The sequence below is a fragment of the Pongo pygmaeus genome, chromosome 1, assembly GCF_028885625.2.
Source record: "Pongo pygmaeus isolate AG05252 chromosome 1, NHGRI_mPonPyg2-v2.0_pri, whole genome shotgun sequence".
NCBI lineage: Eukaryota > Metazoa > Chordata > Mammalia > Primates > Hominidae > Pongo > Pongo pygmaeus.
In genome coordinates this window covers 211,405,570-211,424,045 of record NC_072373.2, presented here as the reverse complement: position 1 = coordinate 211,424,045, position 18,476 = coordinate 211,405,570, and the positions used below count along the sequence as shown (strand labels likewise).

The following is an 18,476-nucleotide window of genomic DNA, read 5'->3' as shown; positions in this document are numbered from 1 at the left end:
CACCCGGGTGGCCAAGCTTGTTTTGGATGGGAAGCAGCTGTGCTCCCAGAGACTCAGGCAAGTGGTACCCCTGAGTAACCAGAGGGGGGCCCCAGGGCCTCCTGCTCACCCCAGGAAGCATCAAAACATATCTCCTTAGGATAATAGCCACGTGAGCTAGGGTATGGCGCATCTATTCGGAGGCAGGATTGAGGGCACCACCCACCTGTGGATGAGAAAACCCAGGCACGGGGAAGCTGCTGGCCCCGGCTGTCCCAGCCAACACGAAGTGGAGAGGAACGAGAATCTCAATTTGAGACTGACTCAGCTCTTCCAAAGACCAGGCCCCACCGGGTCAACAAGGCGAGCTGCCCCCATCCCCAGTCAGGCTCAGGGGACAGGGGAGGAAAAAAGAATAGAATCGGAGGAACTATGGGACTGTGAGGACCAAAGCTTTCTCCCCCAAGTGCCCAGTCACGGCAGACCCAAGGTGCCTGGGTTCGCCTGGGAAGGGCTGCAGGGCTGGGCTCTCCTGCCCCTCACCACGGCCCACAGCAGATCTGACATGTGACCTTTCCACTCTGGGCCTCGGGGACTCCTGGCGTGTGGGCAGGGGCTCAGTGCCTACCGCCCAGCAGAGCCTGGTGAGAAACGGGCCCCTCGCCTGCCAGGGCCACACACAAGAGGACACTTCCAGGTCCAGCCTCTCTCCTCTTTAAGCAGTCACTTGGCGCTGAGGGCCATATTTTTTTGTTTTGTTTTGTTTTTGAGATGAAGTCTCGCTCTGTTGCCCAGGCTGGAGTGCAGTGGCGCGATCTCGGCTCACTGCAACCTCTGCCTCCCAGGTTCAAGCGATTCTCCTGCCAGCCTCACGAGTAGCTGGGATTATAAGTGTGCACCACCATGCCCAGCTAATTTTTATATTTTTAGTAGAGACGGGGTTTCACCATGTTGGCCAGCCTGGTCTCAGGTGATCCGTCCTCCTTGGCCTCTCAAAATGCTGGGATTAACAGGCATGAGCCACCACGCCTGGCCAAGGGCCATATTCTTTAAGTGCAAGCACAGCCTGCTTTCTTCCTGTGAAGGTTGTAAGTTGTAAGATGCACCAGTAATTATAACATCGCTAAGTGTACACATTAAGTGTTAAGAAGCAATTTCCCAATTTTGGCAACATTAAAACGCGAGCGATGGCTGGGCACAGTGGCTCATGCCTGTAATCCCAGGACTTTGGGAGGCTGAGGTGGGTGGATCACTTGAGGTCAGGAGTTTGAGACCAACCTGGCCAACATAGTGAAACCGTGTTTCTACTAAAAATACAAAAATTAGCCAGGCATGGTGGCGCAGGCCTGTAATCTCAGCTACTTGGGAGGCTGAGGCAGAATTGCTTGAACCCGGGAGGCGGAGGTTGCGGTGAGCAGAGATCGTGCCACAGCACTTCAGCCTGGGTGACAGAGCAAGACTCTGTCTCAAAATACAAAACAAAACAAAACAAACAAAAAAAGTGAGCAAGCCACGCAACATAGATTTGAGATAATGGTACATACAGCACATCTGGCAGAGTAACACAGATGTTTCTGACTTAAGATTTTTTTTGACTTTGTGATAGTATTCAGTAGAAGCTGTAGTTTGAATTTTGATCTTTTCCTGGGCTAGCGATGCATGGTCTGATCCTCCCTCATGACGCAGGGAGACAGCAGCTCCCACAGCTCCCCACAAGCCCTGTGATCACAAAGGTGAGCGATGACACTCTGCAGCCACTGCGCGCCAGGTGCTTTCACCAAACTGTAGGCATGTTCTGAGCACGTTTAGGGTCAGCCAGCCTAAGCCATGATGCTTGGCAGGTTAGGGGGATTAAAAGCATTTTCTACTTCCAGTGGATTTTTCATCATGTAACCCCATCGAGGGTGCAGCAGCATCTGGACCCGCTCATATGAGGCACACGACTCAAGGCGGGGGTTGTGGTTGGTTACCTAGGGTTTAATGCAACTGAGGCTGGCCGAGAGGGCCAACATTAGGAAGCCATTTTTGACCAACAAATGATTTCTTCTACTTAGAAATGAGTCTTCCACATGCCATCAACAACAAAGAGCTTTTTCAGGAAATGGTAAGTCCCCTCCACCTCTTTCTTTTTCTCAGACAGGTGCCCTGACCATCCAGAGATAAATAATAAACAAAAGCAGGCCTCCTGGGCTCGCTTTCAGCCATTCATACTCCAGACACCAAAGCTTTGCCCTCTGGAAGCTCACAGCCTACAAGGGGCCACAACAGTTTCCTAAAGAAAGGGTCAGGAAGGGGCAGAACAAAGAAGACAAATGGAAAGGAGAAATGAAAATCACTACATTTGGGTCAACCACAGGCACACACAAGGCTCCTGTTGTCCACATGTAACCTTAAGCTTCCCTGAAGGGGATGAACCAGGCCCTCGGAGCCTAATTAAGTTAACCATTTCCTGGCCAGGCACACAACCCATCACCTGTGTGCAGAGAAGCCAGGGTCTCTCTAAGCTCCCCGGCTGCTTTTAATTAAGGACTCGTCCCTGAGAGATGAAGCACAATATACAAAACCACCTTCGAGTCACCAGAATGGAAGTCATCTTGGACTTAATGCTGAGAACTGCCTGCATCGGCCAGCCGGCCGGCAGCAGAAGCTGCCGCCTACAGCCAGGAGATGGCCTCCGGCTAAGGAGCACACGGAGGCTCCCCTGACTCAGCCCTGCCCCACACCCCTGCCCTCCACCCAGCGTCCTGCATGTCTATCCAGACCACCTTCCTTCCCCGTGCTCCACCTAAGTCATCCTTCAGGGTCTGATTCGGCCACGCCTGCCTCTTCCACTGCAACCTCCCAAAGCCGCGACGGCAGAGGCCTTTGCCCCACCTATGCTCCTGCACCCTGTGCAGGATGCGGTCTTGAGCCTCACAGGTTTGTGACATGCATGTGTCTCCCCAGGGCAGGGATGAGCTGTCTGGACTGCTTCATGCCCGGCTTGATGCTGGCAGGACTTCTGAAGCGTTGGTGGGATGGTGTGGGATGGCGGAAAACCAGGGCCACTTGGGTCAGGTTCTGATCTTTTGAAGCCCAAGCCTGCCTTGGTGGGAAGCAAGTTCTCAGCACTCTCCAGCGCCTCCCTTAAAGGAGGGACTATTCTTCGGTGGGTGGGAGACAGACCGACCCTTGACGTGGATGGCATTTTATCCTCATGACTGCCAGCCCTGAGTTGGATGAAGGTGTGCACCCACGGGGCGTGGGCTGCCGCCTGCTGTGGGGCTGCCGCTGCCCCTCGTACTCTACACAGGCTCCTCCTAAAGCCAGACCTGCAGCCTTCCCAGCATGAAGGCAAGCACAGGGTAGCTGCTGTTCTCTTCCAGGACGGTCCTCGGTCTGGTTTTCTCAGTCCATATTTTTATTAAGGATTATTGGCCGGACGCAGTGGCTCATGCCTGTAATCCCAGCACTTTGGGAGGCCGAGGCAGGAGGATCACTTGAGGCCAGGAGTTCGAGACCAGCCTGACCAACACGGTGAAACCCCATCTCTAATAAAAATACAAAAAAAAAAAAAAAATTAGACAGGCACTGTGGCGAGCACCTGTAATCCCAGCTACTCAGGAGACTAAGGGAGGAGAATCGCTTGAACCTGGGAGGCGGAGGGTGCAGTGAGCCGAGATGGTGCCACTATACTCCAGCCTGGGTGACAGAGAGGACTCTGTCTCAACAAATTAAAAAAAAAAAAAAGATTATCGTATTGGCTTGTATTCTTCTGTCACCTGAAATCTTTTTGGGAAAAAACCAGGTAAAAACACACAAACATAACTCATATATAAGATGATTTTTCTCCAAAGACACTGTAATTTCACAGAGGGTCTCCGTCCTCTGGTTTAAGTGAAAAGATACATAGTGAAACCAAATTCTTGTTCTCATCAACATTTTAATGAAACATTATTCAAGGGCCTGCTGTAGGTCATAATTCCCAAGAACCTATGGACAACATTAAGTGAGGACTTACTGAACTATCAAAGTTATGACTGGAATAACAGCAAAGGTGTTTAAGTCTTACCATTTAAAAGACATGTAACACACATCCTCATTTTATCATCACAGCAACCCTGTAGAAGACAGGGGTGTTATTATCCCACATTACTGTTTACAGGTGAAAAAAAAGAGGCACAGGTACGTTAAGCAACTTGGCTACGGTCACACAGCAGGTAATTCAATGAAAGCCATGCAATCCCACCCTCAGGCCATGTGGATTCTAGAATGATACCTGGTGAGTAACCTAGCAGGCAAAATAATTCGGCTGAAAGAGTCACCAGCTGGATGGTGGCAGAGAGAAGTACTTGGCAAGACTGGGTTTTCACACAATGAGGTCAACGCGAACGGAACCTCTCCTACCAACCACCTCCTAGGGTAGAGCATCAAGACCTAATTGCGGGGAGGGAAATGGGAAATCCATCCATTTCATCATCACTGGATACTAAGGGTTAGGCGTGGCCTCAGGCTTTATAAACCACATGTGTGCCAAATGTCCACGTCTAAACCTAGAGTTTAGGGTGAAAACTATGAATGGGCTACTATGGAAGTTACAAAATAAGAATGCAGGGGGGAAGCCTGAGGGCGCACACCACCCGGATGCGGGAGGAGCCAGATGGGGCAGCATAGGAAGGGCTGTTCTTTACCACTGATCTGGGGGGCTCATGATCGCCCAGGAGGACAGACCAATGGCATCGGGGTCTGTGGGTTGGTATTCATCTGCACGTCGACACTGGTGGGGATGCCAGGGAAATCTCACATGTTCTGTTTAGCAGAAACGAGACACCCAAGGCAGAAAGTGATGATAAGGAGTCACACGGCCAGGCCACCATGGGCAATGGCAATGCAGAGGATACTTTAGAATCTGAAAGCCTGTGAAACACCCTCAAGTCCGAGAGGATCTGCTCCACGACGAGGAACTCCGTGACCTCCAGGGCCCACACATGGAGATGAGCCACAGTCATCTTGCCACACCTGCTCAGTCTCCCGATGAGCCAGGCGAGGTGCTGAGCCCTGTACTCCCCGCCCCAGGGGTCCTGATAGCCCCCTGGGAGGCGAATGACCTTTGAAGCCACAGCAGAGGCTGACCAGCTCAGAGCACGGAGCCACTGAGTCAGAGGGCGGAGGTCTGGCTTCCTCCAACAGATTCTCCAAAAATCCTCACGACCACAAGCTTCTAAACCTCAATGACCTACCATGATTCCAGTAATACTTCTGCTTCCCTTCAAGTGGGAGTGTTTGTGCCATGTTTACGTGTCTGAGTGGGGGGCGGGTGCTGAGGTAGACTCAACAAGTCGGGTGGCTTCCCCGTTCTCAGCACAAAAGTCACCCAGGCTGTCTGGCCACAATGTTTCACACTGGATTCCTTCCACTGGAGGGATGTCTCATCAGGTTTTGCTGTAATTTCACTGAGTCACCCACAGAAATGACCAAGCTGGGGAGACTGGAGGGGACATCTCCAGGGGGTCACATCTGAGCTGAGTTATAGAAAGTGAGATGGGGCGTGGCAAGTTAGGGCAGGTCACAAAGCAGCCCAAGGACTAAGGTGCAGATGGAGAGCATCTGTCCGTCGAAGGCAGACAGCGTGGGATGCCGAATGCTGACGGCTGCACCATTTTTTTTTTTTTTTTTTTTTGGTCACCCAGACTGCAGTGCAATGGAGCGATCTTGAGCACCACAACCTCCACCTCCCAGGTTCAAGCAAGTCTCCTGCCTCAGCCTCCCGAGTAGCTGGGACTACAGGCGCTCGCCACCATGACTGGCTACTTTTTTTATTTTTTAGTAGAGATAGGGGTTTCACCATGTTGGTCAGGCTGGTCTTGAACTCCTGGCCTCAAGTGGTCCTCCTGCCTCGCCCTCCCAAAGTGCTGGGATTACAGGCATGAGCCACCATGCCCAGCTAGCTGCACAACTCTTGAGTGCGCTAAAAACCATTGGACCGTACACTTTAAAAGTGTAAATGTTATGTTATGTGAATTATATCTCCAGAAAGCTGTTGTTTAAGAAGAAAAGGTGAATCAAGAGAGGATATTTTAGGCAGCGAGAACCACATGGATCCAAGACATCACAGGCAGACATCCAGGGAACCAACAGTTTCAGAATACGAGTATGTCATGTGACCCAGAGTTAGGTTGGTAAAAAGTGACCCTGGGTGTCAGGAACCATGGGCAGTGTTGTCTTTCTCCTCACTCTCAGTTGTAGCTGTTTGACTCTTCACTCTTACTACCCGGAGCTTTTCCTACATCAAAATAAACCAAGGTAATGCAGGGACTCGCCACTGGCCTGGAAGTCAGAGCTGGTTCTGCCATGAAACGGTGCTACATGGGGCATGGGCCACGGCTCCCTGGTCTCTGCAATGGATGGTTCTCTGAGAGAGGAGCGCCTTGAGGGCTGTGAGTACGGAGGGAGGAGCTCAGGGTGTCAAGAGTGGGAGAGGAAGTCTGGGCCCACCACCTTCTACCTGGTTTATTCAAGTTCTAAGATTTTGCTTAAAAAAAGGGCTGTACCAATGTTCAAAATGTTTGAAAACCACTAGATGAGATAATCAGTAAGGTTCATTTTAGTACTGACATCCTACAAAGTTTCATAGTTCAAGACTTAAGAGTTAATCAAAAGTTTGTGTCATCCTTCCTAAAACAAACCTTTACTGAGCAAGGTACTCTGAGGCTCAAACCAACTGTGGACTGCCCAGCTCTTCGGTTCACAGCCTTAGGACACAGACGCAAGCAGCTGAGTGAGTTATTCACAAGAAGGGGAAGAAGGAAAAGGCTTGGAACCCATAATCTTCTCCCCTGAATGCCATGTTCAAATTTAAAACTCTCAGGGACTTTCTATATCTGTATACAGAATCCAAATTCCTTTCTCTTTTCTCTTCCAGGAGAGATTCCGAGCCCACCCCCTGCCTGCCTCCGAGACCTCAGCACCATCCTGCTTACTAAAGGAAGCCTAGTTTTTCCTGCTACCCATGGCACAGGTCTTCATCAATTTCAGTGTGCCCTTCATGAATCTGGCACGTGGTCACTGGCAGTTAAAGGGGGTGATGATGGAGAGGAGAAACCCCAGGCTCCAACTACAAAACCCTGCGGGACACGCAGGCTCCTCTGGGCTTCCCGGCCCACATTCCTGGCCTATTTCAAACATCAGGGAAGCAGACTGAGCATACCATGCCCTCCTCAAGTATTTTTAACCTGTTTCCAAAACCAGACATGTTCTAAGGGGGGCAACCAGGAATTCCTCATCCAGGGCCAGTGCCCGCCAACCGCGAGATGTTGGCTTTCTAACAGCTCTGGGGAGGGAGTGCTGTCTGCCTTTTTGGATGGGGAAGTGGGATCTCTCTCCAATTCACTTTTACGTCTCACATTTCTCATCAACCAGAGGGCAGGATCTAACTTAAACGGAGAGTCTTCAGACCCTCCTCAATGGAAGCTCTCCAAACACTGTTCTCTGGCTTCCAACAACAACAGGAGTCCATAAGGTTCCCCAAATGAAGGACCTGGATAGATCTTGTAGGAAAAAAATCCTATGAGGACAAGGCCAAGGAAGGGGCCTGTATGCACTTCACTTGAATTATGCCTCCTGGCTCTAGGTGACAAGAACCATCTTTTTCACCACTGGAGAGCTCAGCCTCCTACCACCTTGTCCCGATCCTGACCTGGTTCAGATTCGTCGCTAACGTACTTCTCTCACCTTGTAGCACTGCTGCACATTAAACAGGAGGGAAAAGCTCTTTTGTTCATTTTCCTTAGAATGGAACCAAAATGATACTCCAGTAACTCCGTCTAAAAGCTCAAGTGGCAGCTAACAGCACGGACACCAGGGGCATCCCTTGCCAGCTTCCAATGCCATGGTGAGAGACACTCATCATGGTTTAAAAAAAGACCAGAGAGCATTTTCACAAGCAATTCGTAAGAGACTTAAATTTCCTACACATAGGCAGAATAAAAACCAAAAAGGAAAAAAAAAAAAAATTTCCCCCAAACAAAAGTGAGGGCTTTCGAGGAGACTTGCTGAGTGGGCAAACATTTTGGAAAGATGGAATTTTAAACACAAACACAAAAGGGCAGAGATTTGCAGCAGAAGAGCTATGCACACAGCCGGGAGGCCTTTAATTAGGGAAAGCTTTGCAAAGCCCAGGGAGCATCAGCATCGGCAAATCTCTCCTTGGTCTCCGGAATGGAAAGAATGTGGAAACCAATGGGTGATCAAGGAGTTCGAATTTCGCCTGACACTCTTGCTGGGAATGAAGCATGCAGTCCTGTCTTTTGCCACCTTTTCAGAAGCCTCAGGTGAGCCTCTTAAAAAGGTGAAAAAGGAAGGACCACCTAGCCTGGGAGAAGCCAGGGTAGATCCTCTCCTTCCTAGGGTGCTTCCTGCAGATGGCACACAGCCAAAGCTCTTCTGTGTTTTAAGGCAGAAACAGAATTCAGGGGAGGACTAAACAACCCCTTTAGAGCTATGTGCTGTATTTTTTGTTTGCATTTTTACAAGTCCAGGCATTTTTACAGGTATTTCCAATGAGACTGAAATGGCCTGCACATAGGCTGACGACCTATAATAACATAAGAAAGTGATGTTGGCCCCCTACTCCACCCAGAGGGGACATCTGCTTATTTGGCTTCCAGGTGGTGGGAGCAGTGGTTTTCCCCAAACAGCTGATACCCTTTCAATTCTTTGCTTTCTGTGTCATGAAGTTCACTGGAGTTTGGAGCACAGACTCTTTAAACCAGTAATTTAACTCTACTTTTGAGGATACCCTATGCCCCCAGCAGTTATGAGAAGAGTTGCCAAATCTTAACTTATAAGGGTGACAGGATCAGGAACAAAGGCCTGGACTCTCCACCCTTCTCCTCTGCCAAATCTATGAGTTCAGGAAAATGGCAAGCCAGGAGTTTACTTCAGGTTCCCTCAAGAGCAACAGCTGTTCCCACCAGGGCTGCAAAGGAGTCAACAGGAACTGAGAGAACACCTGAATGGTCTGATTCAGAAAGTCCCAGCTCCCTGTGAGGTCAATAAAGAACTTTGTCTCAACAGAGGCAACAAGGCCACTGCCTCCCAGGAAAGGACTGATGTGGGCTTTTCTAGAGGCAGGCAGGCTCTTGGATCAACAGGTTTACAAGGGCACATTTCTCAGTTATGATCTTAAAATTGCAGGGAACTTGCTGATCTCTGTCCCTTACCCATCTAGAAAGTCTGAGTGGGAACTAACAGCTGATCCTCAGCAAAACCAGAGTGTGTGCCCATCACCTGCTTTCTGGTAAGGGACCCATGTGGCCTGAATCAAAACTCAAAGCTCACTAGACACCAATTCACATGCTCTATCTAATCGGGCAGAAACCCACCTGCTCCTGCTCAGTCCCTGCCCAGCTAGTACCTTCCCACCACGCACCAGCTGTATCTCAGGCTCTGCCCACTCTAAGCTTTCCCTGGGATTTGCCTGCCAAGGGTGGGCCATGGTGTCCTCTGTGGTGCTCCGCAGTGCCCATGTTCCTCACATCAGAAGCCTTGCATTCTGGCTGGGAGCGGTCGCTCACCTCTGTAATCCCAGCACTTTGGAAGGCCGAGGTGGGTAGATCATCTGAAGTCAGGAGTTCAAGACCAGCATGGCCAACATGGTGAAACCCCATCTCTACTAAAAATACAAAAAATTAGCCAGGCGTGGTGGCAGGCGCCTGTAATCCCAGCTACTTGGGAGGCTGAGGCGGGTAGATCACCTGAGCTCAGGAGTTCAAGACCAGCATGGCCAACATGGTGAAACCCCATCTCTACTAAAAATACAAAAAATTAGCCAGGCGTGGTGGCAGGCGCCTGTAATCCCAGCTACTTGGGAGGCTGAGGCAGGAGAATTGCTTGAACCAGGGAGGCAGAGGTTGCAGTGAGCCAAGATTGCGCCATCACACTCCAGCCTGGGCAACAAGAGCAAAACTCCATCACCAAAAAAAAAAAAAGAAGCCTTGCATTCTATCCATCCTGGGTTATCTGTCTCCCACCGTGGCTATGAGCTCTTTAAAGACACAACTATTCTCTTGTCACTCTGACCCTGGTGCTTCAGCTTAGGCAGGGCCTTGCATTCATGGGGGCTGAAGGAGGCGTGCACTCACTGAATGTCCGCTTCAGGCTTGACAGTGGGGATACAAAAGTGAACGAAAGAAAAGATCCCTGCCCTCCGAGAGCCAAAGCTCCTAGGATGGAGCAACTCCAGGAGACAGGAGAAGCAAGGGGCATGCTGGGGGGCAGGGTGAGGGAAGTGAGGCCCATGCGGAGGTGTGAAGATGAGCGGTTAGTGGGAGCAGAGTTGGTGTGGACATGTGTCCCAGTCAAGGAAACGGCATGTCCAAAGATGCAATAAGACAGGGCACAGGCCTGGGAGTGTGCAAGACAAGGCGACAGGAGGAAGGGACAGGGCCAGATCAAGAGCTCTTCCACCTAGATGTGTTCTCCAGGCTTGATCTCGACAATGTGGAGTCATTAAGAGACATTATCTGAAGTGCATTTTGGCAAGACTACTCCGTATGCAGAGCAGGCAGAGGATGACAGGCAGGAAGGCCTGTTTACAGGCTATTATGATACTCCAGTAATGCAGGGAGGAGCAGTAGCAATGAACATTCATTGAAATGCTCTAAAATGAGGATTGGGACATACCTTCACCCAACAGGCTGGATAAGGTGGATGGCACTCTATAAAAAAGTGACCGCTTTGGGCAGGTGGAACTACATCTCCACTGGCCTCTAGCTGCACCCAGTGCCCCTCCTGCCTGCCTCCCTCCTGGACTCCAGCCGCAGTTCCTCCCTGTCACATGCCCTGCTTAACGCCTGCAGCGTCAAGACTCAAGAGGTGAAGTACAAGAGGTAACAGCAGTAGGCCAGGCACAGTGGCATCACTTGAGGTCGGGAGTTTGAGACTAGCCTGGCCAACATGGTGAAATCTCGTCTCTACTAAATATACAAAAATTAGCTGGCTGTAGTGGTACGCACCTGTAGTCCCAGCTACTCGGGAGGTTGAAGCAGGAGAATCGCTTGAATTGGGGAGGCAGAGGTTGCAGCGAGCCGAGATCGTACCACTGCACTCTAGCCTGGGAGACAGAGTGAGACTCCATCTCAAAAAAAAAAAAAAAAAAAAAATATATATATATATATATATATATATATATATGGCTGGGCGCGGTGGCTCATGCCTGTAATCCCAGCACTTTGGGAGGCCGAGGCAGGCAGATCACTTGAGGTCAGGAGTTTGAAACCAGCCTGGCCAAAACGGTAAAACCCCATCTCTACTAAAAATACAAAACTTAGCCAGGCACGGTGGTACAGGCCAGTAGTTCCAGCTATTCCAGACGCTGAGGCTGGAGAATCACTTGAACTCGGAGGCGGAGGCTGCAGTGAGACGAGATCACACCACTGCACTCCAGCCTGGGTGACAGAGCAAAACTCCATCTCAAAAAAAAAAAAAAAGAGGTAATGGGAATAATGCTCGCTTGTCATTGCAAGATCTGAGCTCACCTCACAGTCCCTCTCCCACCTGGAAGAAGGCAGGACCTTTCAGAGCCTGATCAAGCAGCATTCACCCACCTATCTGGCCAAATAGGGAAACGCAGGCTGCTTTTGACAAGGGGCACGCACTCTCCTCCTTAAAAGGACAGCTCCTTAAAAGGAAAGCAATGGATTCCAGCCGCTCCTGTCAGGCATTCCAATACCTTCTTTGGATGATTTGCACCAAGCATTTTCCCCACATGACTTCCTTTAATATTCACAATTGTCCTCTTTTAGAGTGAGGCAAATCCAGAATTCTCTCCATTACACAGATGAGGAAACTGAAGCCTGGAGTCTAGGTAGCTTACTCAGGGTCACCTAGATATTCAGGGTGCATGCTCCCAGCCCCAGCTGACCCATGACTCCGTGACCTTAAAGACTGTCCATATACTGCCACCTGCCGGGACCACCAGCCCTTAAGTCCCAGGGGCTGAGGTCTCCTGAGTCACAGCCCAGCTCCACGAGGCATCCCTGTCCCTTCTCATCTCTCGGTCTCAGATCACACAGCCTAGAATGTCTAATGTGGACTCCCCTCAGAATTTGGGGATAGCGGGGTTTTTGGTTCATTATCTCATATTTATTTGGCATTGACATGTGGCCAGGCACTGTGTTAGGGTCTGGGGATAGAGGTGAGCATCATGGCATCCCGCAGGTGCTCAGAAGCCAGAGGGCCCTCCAGTGCTAAGAGTACCGTTACAGCACACAGCAGTGCTTTCAGTGTGTTAGATACAACGTGGAGATTTGGCTGCCCCTACAGGCAGTGTTTGGGACTAGGAAGGTCATCAGACAGGAAAACAATGTGGGTGAAGAAGTATTAAGCCTCTTTAAAAACACCTGATGTACATATCTCCTCTACTCCCAACTGATGTTCAACACATGGTTAGAAAGAGGCAAAAAAAAAAAAAAAAAAAAAAAAACTCCTTGTATGAAGGATAATCCTTTCAGCCTGGGGCAAATCTCCTAAAGAGTTTTGTTCTGAACTAGGAGTGTTGTTTTAGCTTCCAGTCAATAGTAATTAAGAGTCCCAATATATTCCGGAAAGAGGGAGAGGGAGATTAACGATCATTAAATCTCTTCTGCATTTGGCTCCAAATCTCTTTTCGGAGGCTGTCAGATGCTCCCTCCAAAGCGTCCATCTGACAGCACTCCCGCCGCCACCATCTGGAACATCAATTCGAGAGCTCGCCTGAAGGTTTCAATTACATAAAAGGCAATGGGCCCACTAGGACCCAAGAGTCTGGAGCTTCACAAGCGCTGCTCACACCCCCTCTCCTGCACACAAAGCCTCTAGAATTTGGTCGGCAGTCATTTGCAAAGGGACTCATTTTGGTGGGGGCATGGGGCTGGCCAGCCCCTTGGCAAGGCCTCTCTCAGGCAGGCTCTGTGCGTGCTATGACTGACAGGGTCTCTAATGAACCTTAATTGTGAGCTCAACAGGCCCAGGAAGGCAGCCACAGATGTGGCAAAGGGCAACCGCAAACCGTCTGATTAGTGAATAAGAAGTGTCCAGCCCAATGAGGGCCAATGACCCAAAAAAGGAGGAGGGCGGGACTATTCCTCCCCAACGCATCCCTTCTAAAGCTCTGAAGCTCCTTTATGTAAGCAATGCAAAGCCTCTGGGTGCACTGGAACCCAACACCCCCCCACCACCACGGCACTGCTGCTTGGCAGCTGGCAGCTGGGATGTCAGGGTCTTGTGCTTGTTACCACGGATGCTTCCGTCTCCATCAGCAGTGCACCTTTAACCACAGGAGGCCAGAACAGGACACCCTTTCAACGTGGGAAGGGGGAAGCTACCCACTACGGAGACTGAGTAACTTCTTGCCGGTGCTAAGAATTGTGAAGACAGCTGCATTCAGAGTCAGCCATCCTCTGGTGACCTGCAGTGACAAGGAGAAAGCTACTCCTGGGGCAGCTTTGGGCACAAACAGCATGACGGAGAAGACAGGCTTTGCACACAGGGGTAGATCCCAACTCTGCTCCTTACTAATTAGCTGTGAGGCTTGGACCAACTCATGAAACCTCACTTGGTTTCCTCATCTGTAAAATGGGCATAAAAGATCAACCTTGTGGTGTGCAGTTTAAATAAGCAAAGGGTCTGGAACAGTACCTGGCACACGATAGTTATCTCTTAAAACCCGGGAGAACAGCAGAGTATTTTGCGCAAGTTTGACGGGACCTCAGAACTCCATGTAGACAGCTACTACAAGCCAGGTACTATGCTAGAAGCTTTACACTCCCCATCTCTCATTCTTGAAGTTAGTGTCATTATGCCCATCTCACAGATGAGGAAACTGAGGCTCAGTGGTCACACAGCTAAGACGTGGTAAAGACAAGAGCTGAACAGGATTGTGCCTTTCGATTTCAACGCACTCCACTATCAACTTCAATGCTCCTAACCAAGTATTTCAGGCAACCTCAGACTAACAGCCTAGAAGCACCTAACCAAGAATTTTGTAGAACTTGAATTCCCAAATACACCAAAACAGGCTTCTCTGGCCTGGCATATAAAGGCGTGGTAGGGGGAACTAAATGGCCAATCTGTTTCCAAGGAAGTCTGCAAAACAAATGAGGACTCCACTTCCAGCCTTGGTCTGCTTCTTGGCTAGTGGCACCTCACAAGCATTTTCTGCATCAGAGTCATCAACAGGTAGCAGCAGGTGAGCTGCTAAAATAGCCTCCCCACCAGAAAGCAGTCCCAAGAGAGACCCAGAGATACGGAACAGATGCCCATCACTGGGAGGTTGTGTAGGACCCTCACACATAGACTGGGGGGCTCTCAAGCTGGGGAAAAGGGTATCTGGGGGAAGACTAGAGATGTGGGTTCAAGAAGGGGACAAGAGATTCAGAGGAAAGAGGAGCAAGAGGTGAGCAGCGCTGATAAGGAAGAGGGTAAACGGCAAGGAAGCTGGGAACCCGACAGAAAGGATCCTGAGGACCCGGGTTTCACAGGTGACCTGGCACTTCTGGAAGGCTGAGGACTGAGGGGTCTGATGACCTGGGAGGCTGCAAGGCTGGCTTGTCCTTGGACACTGAGATCAACCTAAGACTCCTTCCTGCCGCCTCAGACCATCCAGCCACGCTCTTGTCTAGCTTTCTCTCCCAGGGCTTCCGAAGACTTTCCCAATGATAACCGGGGTCAGCTCCTCATTCAGGGAGCAGAAGCAGGAAGAAAAGTGCCTAGCAAGCAATCAGGAAGAGGAGGGGGAGAGACCCCCACCAGGGTGGACTGTGCAGCTGGTGTCAGATGATCCTTATCTCTGCAGAATGGAAACCAGTCAGCCACAGTCTGGATGCTCACCTTCTGACCTCCATGACTCGCCTTTGGGTGGGGGGCCGTGGCGTTTTCAGCTTCCCATTCGGGGATCCTCACCTTGACAAGTTCTCATGACTATCTACAAGGCCTCAATGGAGGGCCTCTTAATCTCCTTCCTCAGTTAAATATAAGCCGAGTCCTTGCAAACGTGCACTGGGTTATAAAACGCCCCACTGTGGGAGCCAAGGCTGGGACTGGGTTCACTGGTGAAAACTCAGCCCAAAAGGCTGCCCGGGGCATCAGGGCACAGCCTCTAGGCTGGCGGAACCCAGGAGTGAGCCAGCCGGCCCTAGGAAGCCAACAAAGGCAGTAAAGGCACCAGCTGGCATCAATTAAGTGCCTGTCTTCCACTCACATCTGCAGTTTACACGCACCCCGAATCCTCACAACCGTCTCATGAATTCGGCTTTCGGAAACTGTGGGAGATGAAGTGCCTTGCCCAAGGTCTCAAAGCTGGAAGGTGCCAGGCCAGGATTGAAGTCCTAGTGAGCCTTCTCTTCTGGCTCTAGTGAGCCACCCAGGGACAAAGACTGTGGGCTGGAGCATCTGCTGGAGGCCCCTGCCGGCTCTGTTCTCTCTACCTATTTACCAGATGGGGCAGCTCATAGGCCTGAGAGAAACTGAGGTCTCTTCTGCCAGCAAAAGGGGAGCCTGAAAGTGGTGACATCAACAGAAGGGTATCCATGGTGATGTTCTTTTAGTTCTAGGCAACAGACCTCCGGTTCTGAGAGACTGAGAGGCCATCAGGCCTACACTTCGCAGAGTGGGGGCCCGAGACCCAGGGAGATCTGCAATTCCCAAAGCAAGTTGGTGGCAGACTCAAAGCCACAGCCCAGGTCTCCTGACTTCCAGTAAGATTTGCCAAGGCACCTTCTTAATGGACATAGTGCTTTCATCTACCTTTGTCCCTCCTATTGAAGCAGCAGGAAGTTTCCTGAAGCAGTTCTCTATTTGCACAAATAGATAAATAACTCCAAAAAAGCTATGTTTCCTTCTACCCCATTTTACCAAACACTTATGAAAATAAAAGTTTTGGCTAATATCACACTTAGGGCCATTGTCAAAAAAGGGTGTAGAATCCAGGCCATTTAGTGTGTAGGTTATGATCCTTCCCAGGAAAACAATGTTTCCCAAAGTGCATTCCTTGAAAGTGAGTTGGGATAACAGGTTCAGTTCTTTTTTTAACTGTGGGACTTCTCAGAGCCTTTAATATGCCAACATGGGTGATGATGCTCTTAATGGATAATGGAGTCTGATTATCCAGACTCCAGATTTCTGGATTTCTCTCAGTCAATCGCTGCCCTTTATCCCTCAAGAGACTCAATGCCAAGGTGTGGGGATCCACTTCATTAGAAAGTCACGAAATGTGCAGGTCACAGTCCAACAAGAAATGAATCCACCCACCAAGCAGAAGGAACAGTCATCCGTGAAGGAGCCTTTTCCAGCCATCCCATCTCGGTTTATTTTGCACTTCTAACTACTAGTGAGGACCAAAGTTTCACATATTAGGCGTTTGCATTTCTTCCTCTGTGAATTGCCTATGTAGCCAGCTCTTTGTTCTAACAAAGTATTCCTACTTTTCCTATTGATGGAGGCAATGCCATGTGGTGGTTAAGAGCCCCGGAGTCAGGTTGTCTGGGTTCAAAGCTTAGCTCCACCATCATACCTGGTGACCCTGGATAAACTGCTGGAGGCCCTGCTTCTTCATCTGTCCAATGGGGACGACAACTGTAATAGCCTCAGCAGGTGTTCTCAGATTTAAAGGGAGAAGTGTTTTGCCAAAAGGTACAAATGCTTTTCAGAGTGTGTTCCTTGCTTTATAATTTTGTGTAAACTTCTAAGTTAAATTTGCATGCAGTCAAAGCTATCATTTCGGCACTGGCTTATGCACCTTCTAAAGGCCTCTTCCATCTCAAGATCAAATACTGATGTTTGCTCTCTGGGTCTTTCATGTTCGTTTAATAGTTAATTCTCCAGTCCATGAGAAATATGCAATATGACTACACGCTGTTGCAATAGAGTTTTAGTGTGTTTTCCTTCAAAAGTATTAGCTGTTTCAACACATTTATTGAACAATTATTTTTCTCCCAAATAGGCATACCACTTGTGATTGTTCTAAGTTCTTCCATTACTGAGTCTGTTTCTGAGAATTCTGACTCATTTGCTTCCGCCACTCAGCCCGGAGCTCTGCAGCTGTCTTCACGCACTGCCTGCTTGCCTCTTAGGTGACTGCCTTTAAATTAAATGTACCAAAATCAGCCTGTGCTCCAGCATAAACCAGTTAGAACAGATAAGATGCCAGGGGAGATGGGGGGACAAGAGCCCATTTGTAACAGCAAAAGGACATGCCACCTAGAAATAAGCTCCCTTACTGAAGCATCCCATTTGGTTCTTGCAGTGCACTGCTTTTTCCAAAATTTTTACATTTGTTTTAACTGAAAGTATAGTGATATACTACTTGTGTCTGGGCAGGATGCTTTCAAAATAGCACTTTCCCCCCAAACACACACAATGCAAAGTGTGTATGGGTGGGGTGCGGTGGGGGGCTGCAATAGGAAGCTTTGCCTCTGCCCCACTGTTCCAACTGAGCCCGGGTTCCCCACAGCCCAGCCGGTTGAAGGGAGCGGCGGCTCCTCTGCTGGTCAAGCTCTGGAGGAGCATCGCCTGCCCAGAGCTCCACAGCAGCAGTGGCAGGAAGAGAAGTTTAAGTCCTTTTCCCTTAGGTACTTCCATAGTGACCATTCTTCCCCGGCCCTCATTATAAATTTCCTTTACATTTTCACTTTTAAAAGATGATTTAGCTTTGGCAGGACATTTAAGAAATGGCACACTGTAATATTTTCATTTGTAAGGCTGTAATTCAGTGGAAAACACTGACTGGAATCAAGAGGTGGGCTTGACACCTCTTCCCCCCAACCCCACAGCACGCATCACCTATCAGGTCAGAGACTCACTGCCCTCCTCCATTCCTCGGTTTCCTCCCACTCACTTCACAGAATGGCTATGAAGACAGATAAGGTCCTGGATGAAGCATATTAATAATGAGACCCATCTATCAGTACTTGCTGACATCTGATGGAGATCCATTAAAAGTTACTTATTTTGGCCAGGCACAGTGGCTCACACCTATAATCCCAGAACTTTGGGAGGCCAAGGTGGAAGGACTGTTTGAGTTCAGAAGTTTGAGACCAACCTGGGCAACATGGTGAGACCCTGTCTCTATTTTCTATGTTTAATTTAAAAAGATGAAAAAAAATTTTTCCATGTAATTGAAAAGTATGTTATAGGGAATGAAAGAGGGAAGAGTCAAATTGTTAATCTGAGACCAAACAAAAAATAATTTCTATTTTGAAATGTGTATTCTCTGAAAAATAACCAAAGCTTACTGCGTGGCTATCTTAAAGATGATGGGAGAACATCAATTTTCAAAATAGTTGGCTTTGGAGAAATTCAAGCCCCTTCCCCTAATGGAAAATCAATCGTTACTGTTCTAGGACAGCTCAGGACTGGTGGATATATCGTTGCAGTCTCCTGGAAACAGTCTTTGCTCCCCAAGGAACACACACACAAAATAAAGCCAATGGCCCTACTAATCTCTGGTTCATTTCCTTTCTCTTGCACTCCTCTCTTTCATT

The 18,476-nt window shown here is 49.4% G+C and overlaps 1 protein-coding gene across 8 annotated transcripts in view; it reads right to left on the bottom strand.

Moving 5' to 3' along the window:
• Positions 1-18,476, bottom strand: part of CAPZB (capping actin protein of muscle Z-line subunit beta) — a 146,983-nt gene that overhangs the window by 55,191 nt on the left and 73,316 nt on the right. The gene's annotated exons all lie outside the window — the stretch shown is intronic.